At 45.8% G+C, this 19,838-nt stretch overlaps 1 pseudogene; it reads right to left on the reverse strand.

The window, feature by feature from the left end:
- LOC115152766 (exportin-1-like) overlaps window positions 1–13,257 on the reverse strand; it is an 83,513-nt pseudogene extending 70,256 nt beyond the window's left edge.
- Window positions 13,258–19,838: the final 6,581 nt, after the last annotated feature.

The following is a 19,838-nucleotide window of genomic DNA, read 5'->3' on the forward strand; positions in this document are numbered from 1 at the left end:
ATTTAACCAGAGCTGTGTTACAGGCTATTTAACCAGAGCTGTGTTCCAGGCTATTTAACCAGAGCTGTGTTAGAGGCTATTTAACCAGAGCTGTGTTCCAGGCTATTTAACCAGATTTTGGATGTCCATTTAGATAAAGTTGTGAAGCTGTGCATGCAGTGTATTTAACCAGAGCTGTGTTCCAGGCTATTTAACCAGAGCTGTGTTACACGGCTATTTAACCAGAGCTGTGTTACAGGCTATTTAACCAGAGCTGTGTTCCACGGCTATTTAACCAGAGCTGTGTTACAGGCTATTTAACCAGAGCTGTGTTCCAGGCTATTTAACCAGAGCTGTGTTAGAGGCTATTTAACCAGAGCTGTGTTCCAGGCTATTTAACCAGATTTTGGATGTCCATTTAGATAAAGTTGTGAAGCTGTGCATGCAGTGTATTTAACCAGAGCTGTGTTCCAGGCTATTTAACCAGAGCTGTGTTACACGGCTATTTAACCAGAGCTGTGTTCCAGGCTATTTAACCAGAGCTGTGTTACACGGCTATTTAACCAGAGCTGTGTTACAGGCTATTTAGCCAGAGCTGTGTTCCACGGCTATTTAACCAGAGCTGTGTTAGAGGCTATTTAACCAGAGCTGTGTTCCACGGCTATTTAACCAGAGCTGTGTTAGACGGCTATTTAACCAGAGCTGTGTTACAGGCTATTTAACCAGAGCTGTGTTACACGGCTATTTAACCAGAGCTGTGTTACACGGCTATTTAACCAGAGCTGTGTTACAGGCTATTTAACCAGAGCTGTGTTACACGGCTATTTAACCAGAGCTGTGTTACAGGCTATTTAACCAGAGCTGTGTTACACGGCTATTTAACCAGAGCTGTGTTACAGGCTATTTAACCAGAGCTGTGTTACACGGCTATTTAACCAGAGCTGTGTTACAGGCTATTTAACCAGAGCTGCGTTACACGGCTATTTAACCAGAGCTGTGTTACACGGCTATTTAACCAGAGCTGTGTTCCACGGCTATTTAACCAGAGCTGTGTTCCAGGCTATTTAACCAGAGCTGTGTTAGAGGCTATTTAACCAGAGCTTTGTTAGAGGCTATTTAACCAGAGCTGTGTTCCAGGCTATTTAACCAGAGCTGTGTTACAGGCTATTTAGCCAGAGCTGTGTTCCACGGCTATTTAACCAGAGCTGTGTTAGAGGCTATTTAACCAGAGCTGTGTTCCACGGCTATTTAACCAGAGCTGTGTTAGACGGCTATTTAACCAGAGCTGTGTTACAGGCTATTTAACCAGAGCTGTGTTACACGGCTATTTAACCAGAGCTGTGTTACACGGCTATTTAACCAGAGCTGTGTTACACGGCTATTTAACCAGAGCTGTGTTACAGGCTATTTAACCAGAGCTGTGTTACACGGCTATTTAACCAGAGCTGTGTTACAGGCTATTTAACCAGAGCTGTGTTACACGGCTATTTAACCAGAGCTGTGTTACAGGCTATTTAACCAGAGCTGTGTTACACGGCTATTTAACCAGAGCTGTGTTACAGGCTATTTAACCAGAGCTGCGTTACACGGCTATTTAACCAGAGCTGTGTTACACGGCTATTTAACCAGAGCTGTGTTAGAGGCTATTTAACCAGAGCTTTGTTAGAGGCTATTTAACCAGAGCTGTGTTCCAGGCTATTTAACCAGAGCTGTGTTAGAGGCTATTTAACAGAGCTGTGTTCCAGGCTATTTAACCAGATTTTGGATGTCCATTTAGATGAAGTTGTGAAGCTGTGCATGCAGTGTATTTAACCAGAGCTGTGTTCCAGGCTATTTAACCAGAGCTGTGTTACACGGCTATTTAACCAGAGCTGTGTTACAGGCTATTTAACCAGATTTTGGATGTCCATTTAGATGAAGTTGTGAAAGCTGTGCATGCAGTGTATTTAACATGTTTACATGTCAGCACATCGCTAGCTTTTTTTGATTACATAAATTCTTAAAAAATTCACAAAAATGTATTTTAGCTGATGAAGATTATCTCATAGAACAAAACAGAAGTTATTCTAACCCTGTGTTTACCACAGACCTTATTTTCAGAGTTTAGACAACAAAAACATGAATCTCCCCCATAGGCTTTGCCCAACGAGCCACAGCGGACTTATCCTCCGTTAGTCCCGACAATAAGACGCCGTTACTATTGTTCACTATGACTGTATTTAGGAGTAGTGAGTACCACACTAAGGGATTTCACTGTGGAGATGCCTAGTTTCACTCAAGCTGATAGAGCAGGGTCCTGAGAATGGGGGTGGTAGGATGGGGGTGGTAGGATGGGGTGGTAGGATGGGGTGGTATAATGGGGGTGGTAGAATGGGGGTCCTGAGAATGGGGGTGGTAGGATGGGGTGGTAGGATGGGGGTGGTAGGATGGGGTGGTAGGATGGGGGTGGTAGAATGGTAGAATGGGGGTGGTAGAATGGGGGTCCTGAGAATGGGGGTGGTAGGATGGGGGTGGTAGGATGGGGGTGGTAGGATGGGGGTGGTAGAACGGGGGTGGTAGAACGGGGGTGGTAGGACGGGGGTGGTAGGATGGGGTGGTAGGATGGGGGTGGTAGGATGGGGGTGGTAGGACGGGGGTGGTAGGACGGGGGTGGTAGGACGGGGGTGGTAGGATGGGGTGGTAGGATGGGGTGGTAGGATGGGGTGGTAGGACGGGGGTGGTAGGACGGGGGTGGTAGGACGGGGGTGGTAGGACGGGGGGGGTGGTAGGACGGGGGTGGTAGGACGGGGGTGGTAGGATGGGGGTGGTAGGGGGTCTCTCAGGAGGAGTAACAGAGTAAACCTACATCAGTGTTACAACTCCCAAATCTATCAACACCAAAGACAGACCAAAACAACCAACCATCCCTCCAGAAATATTACATCAAAATTCTAGCAAATCAGGTCATTTGTGACAAAGGGAGAACGACAGAACTACATGATAACCTACCATTGAGCTCGGCAGACAGAACTACATGATAACCTACCATTGAGCTCGGCAGACAGAACTACATGATAACCTACCATTGGGCTCGGCAGACAGAACTACATGATAACCTACCATTGGGCTCGGCAGACAGAACTACATGATAACCTACCATTGGGCTCGGCAGACAGAACTACATGATAACCTACCATTGAGCTCGGCAGACAGAACTACATGATAACCTACCATTGGGCTCGGCAGACAGAACTACATGATAACCTACCATTGAGCTCGGCAGACAGAACTACATGATAACCTACCATTGGGCTCGGCAGACAGAACTACATGATAACCTACCATTGGGCTCGGCAGACAGAACTACATGATAACCTACCATTGGGCTCGGCAGACAGAACTACATGATAACCTACCATTGAGCTCGGCAGACAGAACTACATGATAACCTACCATTGGGCTCGGCAGACAGAACTACATGATAACCTACCATTGGGCTCGGCAGACAGAACTACATGATAACCTACCATTGGGCTCGGCAGACAGAACTACATGATAACCTACCATTGAGCTCGGCAGACAGAACTACATGATAACCTACCATTGGGCTCGGCAGACAGAACTTAACAACCTATGTTTGAGTGTGTGTTTTAGTTTGATCCGTCTAACCCTGATTGAAGTTGTTGTTCTATGTGAGAGCGCTGCTGGTGATGCCATATGCTCCTCAAGGGAAAAAGGGTCTGAGTAAGTAACAACACTGTATCTGCCATTTAGCAGACGTTTTTATCCAAAGCCACTTTTAGTCATGTGTGCGTACATTTCACATACATGTGATGTGGGGAAATCGAACCCACTATCCTGCCGTTACAAGCATAATGCTCAACCGACTGAGTGACAAGTGAGTTGTAACTACCAGCACCTAACTTCCTCACAGCTAAAGTACTGTGACCCTCCACCACCACGTGCTCCCCCTGCAGGTTCCTCACAGCTAGAGTACTGTGACCCTCCACCAGCACGTGCTCCCCCTGCAGGTTCCTCACAGCTAGAGTACTGTGACCCTCCACCACCACGTGCTCCCCCTGCAGGTTCCTCACAGCTAGAGTACTGTGACCCTCCACCACCACGTGTTCCCCCTGCAGGTTCCTCACAGCTAAAGTACTGTGACCCTCCACCACCACGTGCTCCCCCTGCAGGTTCCTCACAGCTAGAGTACTGTGACCCTCCACCAGCACGTGCTCCCCCTGCAGGTTCCTCACAGCTAGAGTACTGTGACCCTCCACCACCACGTGCTCCCCCTGCAGGTTCCTCACAGCTAGAGTACTGTGACCCTCCACCAGCACGTGCTCCCCCTGCAGGTTCCTCACAGCTAGAGTACTGTGACCCTCCACCAGCACGTGTTCCCCCTGCAGGTTCCTCACAGCTAGAGTACTGTGACCCTCCACCACCACGTGCTCCCCCTGCAGGTTCCTCACAGCTAGAGTACTGTGACCCTCCACCACCACGTGCTCCCCCTGCAGGTTCCTCACAGCTAGAGTACTGTGACCCTCCACCACCACGTGTTCCCCCTGCAGGTTCCTCACAGCTAGAGTACTGTGACCCTCCACCACCACGTGCTCCCCCTGCAGGTTCCTCACAGCTAGAGTACTGTGACCCTCCACCACCACGTGCTCCCCCTGCAGGTTCCTCACAGCTAGAGTACTGTGACCCTCCACCAGCACGTGCTCCCCCTGCAGGTTCCTCACAGCTAGAGTACTGTGACCCTCCACCAGCACGTGCTCCCCTGCAGGTTCCTCACAGCTAGAGTACTGTGACCCTCCACCACCACGTGCTCCCCCTGCAGGTTCCTCACAGCTAGAGTACTGTGACCCTCCACCACCACGTGCTCCATGCAGGTTCCTCACAGCTAGAGTACTGTGACCCTCCACCACCACGTGCTCCCCCTGCAGGTTCCTCACAGCTAAAGTACTGTGACCCTCCACCACCACGTGTTCCCCCTGCAGGTTCCTCACAGCTAGAGTACTGTGACCCTCCACCACCACGTGCTCCCCCTGCAGGTTCCTCACAGCTAGAGTACTGTGACCCTCCACCACCACGTGCTCCCCTGCAGGTTCCTCACAGCTAGAGTACTGTGACCCTCCACCAGCACGTGCTCCCCCTGCAGGTTCCTCACAGCTAGAGTACTGTGACCCTCCACCAGCACGTGCTCCCCCTGCAGGTTCCTCACAGCTAGAGTACTGTGACCCTCCACCACCACATGCTACATGCAGGTTCCTCACAGCTAGAGTACTGTGACCCTCCACCACCACGTGCTCCCCCTGCAGGTTCCTCACAGCTAGAGTACTGTGACCCTCCACCACCACGTGCTCCCCCTGCAGGTTCCTCACAGCTAAAGTACTGTGACCCTCCACCACCACGTGTTCCCCCTGCAGGTTCCTCACAGCTAAAGTACTGTGACCCTCCACCACCACGTGCTCCCCCTGCAGGTTCCTCACAACTAGAGTACTGTGACCCTCCACCACCACGTGCTCCATGCAGGTTCCTCACAGCTAGAGTACTGTGACCCTCCACCAGCACGTGCTCCCCCTGCAGGTTTTTCACTTACTTTGGTGTTCATACTCTGGGAGAACTCCAGTATGGTGTCCACTCTGGTCCAAGCATCCGGGTGCTCTTTCAGCTGGGTCAGAACCTCCTGAGCCATCCTTTGCTGCAATGCAGGAACAAGAATGGATGAAATCCGATTTTGAAACATAGGCACACACTCTCACACACTCTCACACACTCTCACACACACACACACACACACACACACACACACACACACGCACGCACACGGCCTAAAATGAACACCTGCCACCTGCCAAATGCGGGTAGACATTGGCGAGTAAGATGTCCATTTCAAATCAAATCAAATGTTATTGGTCACATACACATGGTTAGCAGATGTTACTGCGAGTGTAGCGAAATGCTTGTGCTTCTAGTTCCGACAGTGCAGTAATATCTAACATGTAATCTAACAAATTCCACAACAACTACCTAATACACACACATCTAAAGGTATGGAATAAGAATATATACACTACCGTTCAAAAGTTTGGGGTCACTTAGAAATGTCCTTGTTTTTGAAAGAAAAGCACATTTTTTTATCCTTTAAAAATAACATCAAATTGATCAGAAATACAGTGTAGACATTGTTAATGTTGTAAATGACTATTGTAGCTGGAAATGGCTGATTTTTAATGGAATATCTACATAGGCGTACAGAGGCCCATTATCAACCATCACTCCTGTGATCCAATGGCACGTTGTGTTAGCTAATCCAAGTTTATCATTTTAAAAGACTATTTGATCATTAGAAAACCCTGAAGCAATTATGTTAGCACAGCTGAAAACTGTTGTTCTGATTAAAGAAGCAATAAAACAGGCCTTTAGACTAGTTGAGTATCTGGAGAATCAGCATTTCTGGGTTCGATTACAGGCTCAAAATGGCCAGAAACAAAGAACTTTCTTCTGAAACTCATCAGTCTATTCTTGTTCTGAGAAATGAAGGCTATTCCATGCGAGAAATTGCCAAGAAACTGAAGATCTCGTACAACGCTGTGTACTACTCCCTTCACAGAACAGTGCAAACTGGCTTTAACCAGAATAGAAAGAGGAGTGGGAGGCCCCGGTGCACAACTGAGCAAGAGGACAAGTACATTAGAGTGTCTAGTTTGAGAAACAGATGCCTCACAAGTCCTCAACTGGCAGCTTCATTAAATAGTACCCACAAAAACCAGTCTCAACGTCAACAGTGAAGAGGCGACTCTGGGATGCTGGTCTTCTAGGCAGAGTTGCAAAGAAAAAGCCATATCTCAGACTGGCCAATAAAAAGAAAAGATTAAGATGGGCAAAAGAACACAGACACTGGACAGAGGAACTCTGCCTAGAAGGCCAGCTAGCATAATTGCAAAAGGGTTTTCTAATGATCAATTAGCCTTTTAAAATGATAAACTTGGATTAGCTAACACAACGTGCCATTGGAACACAGGAGTGATGGTTGCTGATAATGGGTCTCTGTACACCTATGTAGATATTCCATTAAAAATCAGCCATTTCCAGCTACAATAGTCGTTTACAACATTAACAATGTCTACACTGTATTTCTGATCAATTTGATGTTATTGTAATGGATAAAAAAATGTGCTTTTCTTTCTAAAACAAGGACATTTCTATGTGACGCCAAACTTTTGAACAGTAGTGTATATATAAACGTCGGCATATTGGTTAAAAAAATGAAATAAATAAGAAATATACCAGCCACATTACTTCTTACTAGTAATACATTTTTGTTTTAGAAACATTATAAAGCATTCTCATCCATTTCTGTCATTTTTAACAGAAAAATATCTATATTTTGTCTGGTAAAAAAATCAGAGTGTCCGGTACATTTTATGCCCTGCACACACACTCCACATTTAAAAAGGCAGATGCATTTCAACTTAAACCCCTCACCAATGACAGTGTGATAGAAAAGCTGTCCATTTCAGACATTATTTTCTGCAATACTAACTTGTTTCTCTCCCTGTTCTTCTATCTGTCCCCAAAAAGTTAGAAGTTAAACTTAGTAAGGCACCTGGGCAAGCGACCATCATAGCAAAATTACAAATCCCGCAAAACTCCACCAGCTTTGTGGTTACTTGACAACTTCCAGTTACATTTTAGTCATTTAGCAGACACTCTTATCCAGAGTGACTTACAGTCAGTACATTCATCTACAGATAGTTAGGTGGGACAACCACATATCTCAGTCATAGTCAGAACATTCATCTACAGATAGTTAGGTGGGACAACCACATATCTCAGTGATAGTCAGAACATTCATCTACAGATAGTTAGGTGGGACAACCACATATCTCAGTCATAGTCAGTACATTCATCTACAGATAGTTAGGTGGGACAACCACATATCTCAGTCATAGTCAGAACATTTGTCCTCAATAAAGTAGCTATCAGGAAAAGTCAGTGGTAGTAAGGGGGGAGTCAGTGGTAGTAAGGGGGGAAGTCAGTGGTAGTAAGGGGGGGAAGTCAGTGGTAGTAAGGGGGGGAGTCAGTGGTAGTAAGGGGGGGAGTCAGTGGTAGTAAGGGGGGAAGTCAGTGGTAGTAAGGGGGGGGAGTCAGTGGTAGTAAGGGGGGGGAGTCAGTGGTAGTAAGGGGGGGAGTCAGTGGTAGTAAGGGGGGAAGTCAGTGGTAGTAAGGGGGGAAGTCAGTGGTAGTAAGGGGGGGAGTCAGTGGTAGTAAGGGGGGGAGTCAGTGGTAGTAAGGGGGGGAGTCAGTGGTAGTAAGGGGGGAAGTCAGTGGTAGTAAGGGGGGGAAGTCAGTGGTAGTAAGGGGGGGAAGTCAGTGGTAGTAAGGGGGGAAGTCAGTGGTAGTAAGGGGGGAAGTCAGTGGTAGTAAGGGGGGGGAGTCAGTGGTAGTAAGGGGGGGAGTCAGTGGTAGTAAGGGGGGAAGTCAGTGGTAGTAAGGGGGGAAGTCAGTGGTAGTAAGGGGGGGAGTCAGTGGTAGTAAGGGGGGAAGTCAGTGGTAGTAAGGGGGGAAGTCAGTGGTAGTAAGGGGGAAAGTCAGTGGTAGTAAGGGGGGAAGTCAGTGGTAGTAAGGGGGGGAGTCAGTGGTAGTAAGGGGGGGGAGTCAGTGGTAGTAAGGGGGGGAGTCAGTGGTAGTAAGGGGGGAAGTCAGTGGTAGTAAGGGGGGAGGTCAGTGGTAGTAAGGGGGGGAAGTCAGTGGTAGTAAGGGGGGGAGTCAGTGGTAGTAAGGGGGGGGAGTCAGTGGTAGTAAGGGGGGGGAGTCAGTGGTAGTAAGGGGGGGAAGTCAGTGGTAGTAAGGGGGGAAGTCAGTGGTAGTAAGGGGGGGAAGTCAGTGGTAGTAAGGGGGGGAGTCAGTGGTAGTAAGGGGGGAAGTCAGTGGTAGTAAGGGGGGAAGTCAGTGATAGTAAGGGGGGAGTCAGTGGTAGTAAGGGGGGGAAGTCAGTGGTAGTAAGGGGGGAAGTCAGTGGTAGTAAGGGGGGAAGTCAGTGGTAGTAAGGGGGGAGTCAGTGGTAGTAAGGGGGGAAGTCAGTGGTAGTAAGGGGGGGAGTCAGTGGTAGTAAGGGGGAGTCAGTGGTAGTAAGGGGGGAAGTCAGTGGTAGTAAGGGGGGGAAGTCAGTGGTAGTAAGGGGGGGAGTCAGTGGTAGTAAGGGGGGAAGTCAGTGGTAGTAAGGGGGGAGTCAGTGGTAGTAAGGGGGGGAGTCAGTGGTAGTAAGGGGGGAAGTCAGTGGTAGTAAGGGGGGGAAGTCAGTGGTAGTAAGGGGGGAAGTCAGTGGTAGTAAGGGGGGGAAGTCAGTGGTAGTAAGGGGGGGAGTCAGTGGTAGTAAGGGGGGGAAGTCAGTGGTAGTAAGGGGGGACGTCAGTGGTAGTAAGGGGGGGAGTCAGTGGTAGTAAGGGGGGAAGTCAGTGGTAGTAAGGGGGGAAGTCAGTGGTAGTAAGGGGGGGAAGTCAGTGGTAGTAAGGGGGGGAAGTCAGTGGTAGTAAGGGGGAAGTCAGTGGTAGTAAGGGGGGGAAGTCAGTGGTAGTAAGGGGGGAAGTCAGTGGTAGTAAGGGGGGGAGTCAGTGGTAGTAAGGGGGGAGTCAGTGGTAGTAAGGGGGGAAGTCAGTGGTAGTAAGGGGGGAAGTCAGTGGTAGTAAGGGGGGAAGTCAGTGGTAGTAATGGGGGAAGTCAGTGGTAGTAAGGGGGGGAGTCAGTGGTAGTAAGGGGGGGAAGTCAGTGGTAGTAAGGGGGGAAGTCAGTGGTAGTAAGGGGGGAAGTCAGTGGTAGTAAGGGGGGAAGTCAGTGGTAGTAAGGGGGGACGTCAGTGGTAGTAAGGGGGGGAGTCAGTGGTAGTAAGGGGGGGAGTCAGTGGTAGTAAGGGGGGGAAGTCAGTGGTAGTAAGGGGGGGAAGTCAGTGGTAGTAAGGGGGGAAGTCAGTGGTAGTAAGGGGGAAGTCAGTGGTAGTAAGGGGGGGAGTCAGTGGTAGTAAGGGGGGAAGTCAGTGGTAGTAAGGGGGGAAGTCAGTGGTAGTAAGGGGGGAAGTCAGTGGTAGTAAGGGGGGAAGTCAGTGGTAGTAAGGGGGGGAGTCAGTGGTAGTAAGGGGGGAAGTCAGTGGTAGTAAGGGGGGAAGTCAGTGGTAGTAAGGGGGGAAGTCAGTGGTAGTAAGGGGGGAAGTCAGTGGTAGTAAGGGGGGAAGTCAGTGGTAGTAAGGGGGGAAGTCAGTGGTAGTAAGGGGGGAAGTCAGTGGTAGTAAGGGGGGAAGTCAGTGGTAGTAAGGGGGGAAGTCAGTGGTAGTAAGGGGGGAAGTCAGTGGTAGTAAGGGGGGGAGTCAGTGGTAGTAAGGGGGGAAGTCAGTGGTAGTAAGGGGGGAAGTCAGTGGTAGTAAGGGGGGGAGTCAGTGGTAGTAAGGGGGGGAGTCAGTGGTAGTAAGGGGGGAAGTCAGTGGTAGTAAGGGGGGTAAAGGTCAAGTGCCAGTACTACTTACCTGTGTTCCGACCCCGTGGTACAGACAGTTGACCACGTTGTCCAACAGGTTGATGTCTAGTTTCTGGCTGAAGTCCAGCAGCTGCTGCGCTGCATGGTCTGCTAACACTGTCATAACTGCTGGCATAGAGCTCTGCAAGGATGGACAGCAAGGAGGGGGGTTAGACTGTGTGTGTGTGTGTGTGTGTGTGTGTGTGTGTGTGTGTGTGTGTGTGTGTGTGTGTGTGTGTGTGTGTGTGTGTGTGTGTGTGTGTGTGTGTGTGTGTGTGTGTGTGTGTGTGTGTGTGAGAGAGAGAGTGTTATGACTGACAGAGGCAGGCAGAGAAAACATTCAACAGCAACAGGCAAAGTCATGTGAATGAATGGAGCATTCCAACCAGCTAACCACCTCTCCTAACCCCCTCCCCTGCTTCCCATCCCCGGTCAGTCACACACACAGGATGCTGGTGGCTCCTTAAATTGGTGAGGATGGCTCAAAGGAATAAATGTAATGATATGGAACTCATCAAACACACGGTTTCCATGTGTTTGATACCGTTCCATTCCAGACATTAGTATGAGCTGTCTTCCTCACAGCAACCTCCTGTTACACACCCCTCCTCCTCCTCATCATCATCTCCACCAGTAAACAAGCATGACATGAGCTGGCACCTTGCTCACTTTTTCCAATTAGTTATATCTTGTCACACAAACTACTCAAAGCTATAAATAAGAAAATACACTGCAAAAAACAAAACACAATGACAGCTAAGTTTAGATCAGGCATATACCCTTTCCATAAAGGAACATTCTGACAGTTGTATTTTGACAATTCATAAAAAGCTTGTTCTGATATCGTTTAATAAACAAACATGAAAGTTTGACATACTGAAAATATCACATTATCATGGAACCTCCAGAACACAATCGAACCACGTGCTACAGGACGTCACTTTGTTTACATCTGGTACCTGACAGACGTGGCTATTTTGAAGTTCAAACACACCTTCATTTGACAGTTTAAACACTGATAAATGTAGAAGAATACTGAAATATGCTGCTTTATCGTCTTACATCCGATGCAATCAATCAGTTTATCTCGCTTAACACAACCACCAACGTCGGTTGATAGCTACCGTGTGACGGTGTAGATAACGTTAGGTGGTATTGGGTGCGTTCCAGGTCTATATAATGCCGCGTTCAAAACAACTGGGGACACGGAAAAATACAAAGTCAAATCATGACGTCTTTGATCTTCAGGTGGGGAAGTCGGAGCTCTAGAAAGAGGCCCGAGTTTGATGACCGTTCAAATCGATTTTTCCCAGTCAGAGCTCGTTTTTTCCCCCCCGACACTGAAGTCGGACATGGAAATGTACTAGTTCCCAGTTAATTTGAACGCGGCAATAAAACATGGGGTAAGCAGCACACGTGACATTTATCCATTACCTGCAACACTTCGTAAGCAATAACAAGTTAGCGAAACTGGATACAGGTAGGCTAGTTTTACAAGTTCGTTTCAACAAATTGGAGGAAAATTCAACAATCTCAATTCGATAAAAAAAAAATGGTAAATACACACAGCACCAGCAGCGCGTTGCCCCTGGCTAAATTGTGATTCGGTAGCAAGCTATTGATAAGACTGTCGTTGATGTCAAGACAAAAGGAAGTCTCCTCCACCAGAGAAACCGTGTGGTCCTCCATAGCTAGCTAACTATCATCACCCTGACTACCAGACACCCGCCTCCCCAACCCTCCCACTGCAGGCTGGCCTCGGTTATTACCGAGCTACTTAACTACTGCAAGTAATACACGACTAACAAAATAAGATACCTACTTTTCAAAGTTATTAAAAAAATTTAAAAATGACCCTAATGCATCTTAATGTTTTTATGTCTTACTAAAATAATAAATAACTTGCAGTTCAAAACAGCGCAGGAACACGTCGCATCACTGGTAAAGTTAGCACAATTAACGTTAGCAAACTAGCAACAAAATACATCCGTTCACACCTCGCTGTTTCTGAGGAAGGAGTGGACGAATTGATATATTTAGTTGTCCCCCCCGGTCCTCAGCATTGCCTGCTATCATCACCACACACCACTCACACCCAACCCTAGGAGTTTCTCACACCAGCATCCCTTGTAAAGTGCATCACACAGCAACGTTACCACTTACTTACCTAACTAGTAGATACACTTTATCACTGATGCTCTCTGGATTTTACATTCCAAAAGTGAAATTAAAGTCTAAAATATAGATTTTTTTTTTACCCCCAAGTCAAATGCTACTTTGCACCCCTGAGTTACCTACCAAAAGTCCAAGCCTCTGACTGAAAGAAGATTGTATTTTTCCCCCCAGGGAAGCTAGCTACAAGGCTATATACAATATCGTTGTTGTTTAGTAAGAAATAGACTAGCTAACGTTACTGTTATCTCTGAAACGTTAGCTGGCTCCAATTCCACAATGTGTATTGATGGCTAGTTAATAAGGATCACAGATGTGGATTCCGCAACTATTATCACGGTACGGCTCAGTAATATACTCCGATTCATTTTACGAAATAAAATAAACCTTGATTTACAATTTAATTCTTTACTCTAATATTTTTTTTTGCAGCGGGGCGGTTTGAGAGATTGTATTCCTGCGCCTCTTCTCCTCGTTGAAGCAAACTAACTCACATAACCGGTTGAAACCGGTTCAGACTGGGAGATTCCATCTCGGTTTAGTTTTCAGCCGATGGCGCCGCGGAAAGTTTGGACTAACGTCACGCCCACTTTACACTCCCATTGGTGGGGTTGTTTTTTACGGACATCGTTGCTTTAACTCTATTGGTTAACTCCATTGTCAATCAAGTTAAAATTCGTCCAGGCACCCACGCGACTGCTCCGCCCGTGGTCAGAAAAAGAGGGCGGACTCCAATCAAGCAGAATGGACTTTTCGATGCCTCCAACATGAATGGCAAATAAGTGCTTTCAATATTGTTTTGCTATTGTGTGCGCGTTTGTTACAATCTACAATCACTTTGCAACTTGAGAAGTGTCGCTAGTATTGCTCAATAGTCTTGACTTGATTGACGTTTAGAGAAATGTATTTTTCTAACACTGTATCCATTGCAAAAGGATGTGTGACTTATCAGAACAGCATTTCATTTCGTTATCGACCCAGCTCACCATCACGCTGTTTTGTTGTGATCATGACATTGCAATTCACTAATCTGTGCTGTGCAACCTACACGAGATACAAAGAGGAAACGTGTTTACATTAGGTAGAGGAGATACAGTCCACAATACAATCGCCTGACTCGTGAGCCTGTTGCTGGTAATTTTCCACCAGCCACGAGTGGGAGTGGTTACAATGAATCCGCGCACTGCACAAGTTGACAAAAATGACATGAAAGGGAAATGTCCACGTTATGTGGTGCACCTCTTCAGTTCAGAACATGACGCTAGCATCAAAGACCATGTAACATTAGTCCAGATTGCAATTTAGGAGAGTTAAACAAATATGTAGTATCATTGCTGCTCTGTAAAGGATGCAAACATGACAGCGGTTTTTTTTAACCCTCGCTGTCACGTGACCCAGCGTGCCACTTGATGGAAAAATACTGGATTTAGTGTAGGCAAGCTGTACTAGTAAAGTCATCCGCTAACGTAATTGAGAGCGAGGTTTCAGAAGGACGTGCGTTCATTATTCTATAGGCTACCTTACCCAGCAACACAACGCTGTTACCCTCAAATTCAATGTGCTCAGTGTGGTTTGAGCTATCATAGAGAGAGACATTAATAATAGATGTTCAATCATTACATGGCTATTACACATGTGCAATAATCAGTTTGTGGTTTTAATTTTCTATACTTTTGCACACAAACATACATGGTCATCAAATAAGCAGACCATGCACAATGTCATTGCATGCTATTCTGCACAAGTTTGATTGCCATTATACAATGCACACTACATGACCAAAAGTATGTGGACACCCCTTCAAATTAGTGGATTCAGCTATTTCAGCCACACCCGTTGCTGACAGGTGTATAAAATCGAGCACACCACCATGCAATCTCCATAGACAAACATTGGCAGTAGAATGGCCCGTACTGAAGAGATCAGTGATATTCAACGTGGCACTGTCATAGGATGCCACCTTTACAACAAGTCAGTTCGTCAAATTTCTGCCCTGCTAGAGCTGCCCCTGTCAACTGTAAGTGCTGTTATTGTAAAGTGGAAACGTCTAGGAGCAACAACGGCTCAGCCCTAAGTGGTAGGCCAAACACAAGTTCTAAGGGACCACCGAATGCTGAAGGGCGTAGCGCACAAATATTGCCTGTCCTCAGTTGCAACACTCACAGCTTGTGGAAAGGCTTCCCATAAGAGTGGAGGATGTTATAGCAGCAAAGGAGGGACCAACTCCATATTAATGCACATGATTTTGGAATGAGATGTTCGACGAGCAGGTGTCCAGTGGAAGTTCACATTTTCCTTTTTTTGTCAACTGTTAATTGACCTGTATTCTACAAAGCTGTTTGGGTTGAAGCATATTAGTTAATTCACCTGTATTCTACAAAGCTTTTTGGGGTTAAGCATATTTTAACAATATGTGCTGGCTACACACAGAAAAAAATAGTTATCTTCCTGTCTATTTGTGAACTTGATGCCTTCACTAGCCTACTACAGCCAAGCCTGAAAGATAACAGCAATTAAGAGTAAATCAGGTAAACCATATATATATATATACACAAGCCAAGATAAGTCCTCAGCCATGCAGGTCATTCAGTAAATGTTTGAAAGAGTGTGTGTAGTCCCCTCTGGCTTAGATTTTCTCTCATCTTCCCCTTCTCTTGAAGTCAATGTCAAATTCCAAGAAATTCCACCTTGAAAGAAAAACAAACAGGGCTGTCGACTTTCCAGGAACTTGAGAAAAAAAGCGTTTGAGTAACCTCCCTCAGTAATCTCAGCTCCTTCAGGTTTAAATTTAACAGGTAGACAAACGGACGGCTCAAATGGCACCCTAGTCCCATATGGCTCTGGTCAAATGTAGTGCACTATGAAGGGAATAGGGTGCCATTTGGGACGCAACGTGTGCACAGACTGTTGAATTAAGATTCTGAGTTTTAGGTCTGCCTCAAGAGAAAAGAGGTTTCTATTCTCAAAGGGATTCTAACCTGGTTAAATAAAGGCTTAATAAGTTCAGTTTCTGTTGTTTACATTGCAAAGGGTTCAATGAATAGATATGAGGAACAGATATGTCAGGTATTATTCAGTCACAACTTCTAAGACAATTGAAATTGATAGAAACATTGTTCTTTATTGATACAAAACCAACAGGTTTATCATTAGCTAGCCTTCATCAGGCCGCCTACAGAGAGAAGAAGACTGTTGTGTACATGGATTATCTTCATTAATCAATAAGGTGATCTCCAGATCCTACTAACGTGACAGGCTGCAGGCACAGTAACAAGCCTGCGCTTGAAATGACAGTTTGTCTGATTTGAATATAACATATTAACAGACTGGCAGACAAATCAGGCAGCATATGATTTACACCCGTGTGTAATATCTGGAGTCTCTCTTACTCTCCTGGTTTTGTTTGAGGGTTGTTTTACACCCGTGTGTAATATCTGAATGTCTCTCTTACTCTCCTGGTTTTGTTTGAGGGTTGTTTTACACCCGTGTGTAATATCTGGAGTCTCTCTTACTCTCCTGGTTTTGTTTGAGGGTTGTTTTACACCCGTGTGTAATATCTGGAGTCTCTCTTACTCTCCTGGTTTTGTTCGAGGGTTGTTTTACACCCGTGTGTAATATCTGGAGTCTCTCTTACTCTCCTGGTTTTGTTTGAGGGTTGTTTTACACCCGTGTGTAATATCTGGAGTCTCTCTTACTCTCCTGGTTTTGTTTGAGGGTTGTTTCGTTTACATAGAGGGATATACCTCTATTCTTCTTTTAAAAAGGGATATAGCCACCTCTAAACTTACAATAAGTGCACTATTTTGACTGAGTAATGTTTACAAATATTGACTGACCAATGAACTGTGCAACTGTCACTGGACTTTTAAAAGTCCCTCCATACAGTCACCTTTCACTCCATTCTTCAGCTTGCATCATATCATCATATTATAGAGATATATTCTACATTTTCTATTCTATGTTTCTATAGCATGCATAATTTAACTATACTGTCATGGCTTGTCCCAATAAAACTATTCAAATGAATCTGTCAGGAGAAAAAGTCACTTTTTGACTACAGAGAGAGAGAGCGGTATCATTTGAAAATGAAAAAGAGTTAGGCTGCCTGTGATTTGTGCCCCTCCCTTCCTCCTTTCCCCTGTCAACAGCTCTCTCTCTCTCTCTCGCACAGGAATTCATTGTTACACATGTGAGAGAATTGGAAGTGAGCGACCAAACCTGCTCACTCAGGATTAGACTGGTCAAATCTTGTTCTGTCTGGTTGTGATCAGGGCCAGGTCATTTACATACATTATTCATTACATCATAATAGGGTTCTGACCCTGGTGTTCTAGGAGTTCCTCCACAACAAACCTGTATTCACTTCTGTTGTTGCTCTTATGTTCGTACAGCCAGTGCAGTGTTATTGGATATAATACAGACTAGTGGACATATTGGAACTCTGGCACGGTTTGGGAGAGCATGTAGAATGATACTAGCCTGCAAAGCAGAGGGGATAAGGTCTGTGTTGTGAGACACTTGTCAGGTTGTTATTGTGGTGTTGGTTTCAAACCAGTGTATATGGAAGTTGTTTGTGATAAATTACATGGTAGTAGAGGTGTTAGGTGTCCTCAATTGTTGAAAATCGTAGAAAATAATTTGTTATTTAATAGTAGTATGGTATTAGTACACACCGTTTCCATCTTGTAATGTTTTGAGGAAAATACTATCATACAGTGTGTAGTAGTGGTGTGTATACACGCCTCTCACGCAGTAAACTATAAACAGTATGTAGTAGTGTATACACACACACCTCTCACTCAGTAAACTATAAACAGTATGTAGTAGTGTATACACACACACCTCTCACTCAGTAAACTATAAACAGTATGTAGTAGTGTATACACACACACCTCTCACTCAGTAAACTATAAACAGTGTGTAGTAGTGTATACACACACACACCTCTCACTCAGTAAACTATAAACAGTGTGTAGTAGTGTATACACACACCTCTCACTCAGTAAACTATAAACAGCGCCACCTTGTGTCTTCAGACGTGAACTGGTGAGATTGCTGTGCAAACTAAAGCCTACAGCGCCTACTAGTGGTTGAAACAAAAACCTTACGTGCAAGAGCTACTCTGAAGGATAGGAGATAGGAAATGAGGACTGATTTAATTCATTAGATCATTCCATTGTGGTGGAAAGCAGGCTATTAGTTTTGCATTATTGAGAGACGGACACAGCACTTCCTTTCCTATTTATACTTTTTATTTACCATTTACAAAGACAACAACAACAGCACAGTGACAACAAACATCCAAACAATAGAAGGGGGAGGGGACATTTTATTTATTGAACCTTTATTTAACTAGGCAAGTCAGTTAAGAACAAATTCTTATTTACAATGACGGCCTACACCGGCCAAACTCGGACGACGTTGGGCCAGTTGTGCGCCGCCCTATGGGACTCCCAATCACGGCCGGTTGTGCGCCGCCCTATGGGACTCCCCAATCACGGCCAGTTGTGACACAGCCTGGACACGAACCAGGGTCTGTAGTGACGCCTAAAGCACTGAGGCGGGGTGATGGTTTGGGTGAGGGTACAGTTGATGAACAAGTACAGACAGTTGATATACTAGGCAATGCTTTACGGATTACACATGTTCCTCTAGTGTCCCAGAGGCCCTCTAGGCCATGGGGGGGTTGTGTTGTGGCCATGGTCACTCACATGGAGGTAGTGATGGGAATAGATGGGAGGCCATATGCATAACGTGTTCTAAATCACATATGCCTAACGTGTTCTAAATCACATATGCCTAACGTGTTCTAAATCACATTACATATGCATAACGTGTTCTAAATCACATTACATATGCATAACGTGTTCTAAATCACATTACATATGCATAACGTGTTCTAAATCACATTACATATGCATAACGTGTTCTAAATCACATTACATATGCATAACGTGTTCTAAATCACATTACATATGCATAACGTGTTCTAAATCACATTACATATGCATAACGTGTTCTAAATCACATTACATATGCATAACGTGTTCTAAATCACATGACATATGCATAACGTGTTCTAAATCACATGACATATGCATAACGTGTTCTAAATCACATGACATATGCATAACGTGTTCTAAATCACATGACATATGCATAACGTGTTCTAAATCACATGACATATGCATAACGTGTTCTAAATCACATGACATATGCATAACGTGTTCTAAATCACATTACATATGCATAACGTGTTCTAAATGAATTACACTATGTGTGCAGACAGCCTCAGGATGGTGATGATACTGTATAGTGTATTACAATTCAATGGAAACATTGAATATATGATGAATAAACATTGCGTTTGTGTCTCTGTGCCCACTTGTGGTCCAAGTGCTCGTTAAGTTAGTGTGAGAGTGCCATTGTGACAACACTGTATAAAATGTTTTTTATGCCAATAGCTTCAGCTCTGATCACCATATCCCTAAGTTAGACTTTTCCTTCTTTATTTCTCTTAGTAACACATTCCTAGACAGTGGGGTACTTGGACAGGAGGACAGTGGGGTACTTGGACAGGAGGACAGTGGGGTACTTGGACAGGAGGACAGAGGTGGTTACGAGTCACAACACATTCTACAATCAACAATCTCCTCACTCCCCTCTGATGTTTTGAGGATTCACCCTTACGCTACTCTCACCAGAACACATGTTCATTAGGTCACACCGTAGCAAAACGTTTAACGAAAAACAGTTTCCTATTGGACAAGTTCAGATAGTACCGCCCCTCTACTTTGTTTCAGGCCGTTTCTTCTGTTTTGTGCCGAACACCCGCCAGCAACACAAGTCCAGTATTTATTAACACCTTCTGTTGTGACTGTTGCTCACCCAGCTCCAGAACCAGACTTGTTTGCCCCCCCCCCCCCCCCATCCTTTCCTGTCCGTACCCCCTGAAGGACAGCCCGAGGCGGGCAGGGAATGGTGGAGGGGAGCACCGGGCCTTCCTAACCCACCTGGAGAAACCCGGGCTGGGGAACACGGGCCCCCGCACCCCCCAAGGAACCAGGCCTTCCACGGAGAACCAGAGGAGCTCTGGACAGGAGGCTGATCTCAAGTCACTCCACGTTCCCAGCAGCTTGGTGGGAATTCTGTTCCGGGAGAATGGAGGGATCCCAAGGGAGAGGAGCGCGGTGAGG

The sequence above is a fragment of the Salmo trutta genome, chromosome 18 (genome assembly GCF_901001165.1).
Source record: "Salmo trutta chromosome 18, fSalTru1.1, whole genome shotgun sequence".
Taxonomy (NCBI): domain Eukaryota; kingdom Metazoa; phylum Chordata; class Actinopteri; order Salmoniformes; family Salmonidae; genus Salmo; species Salmo trutta.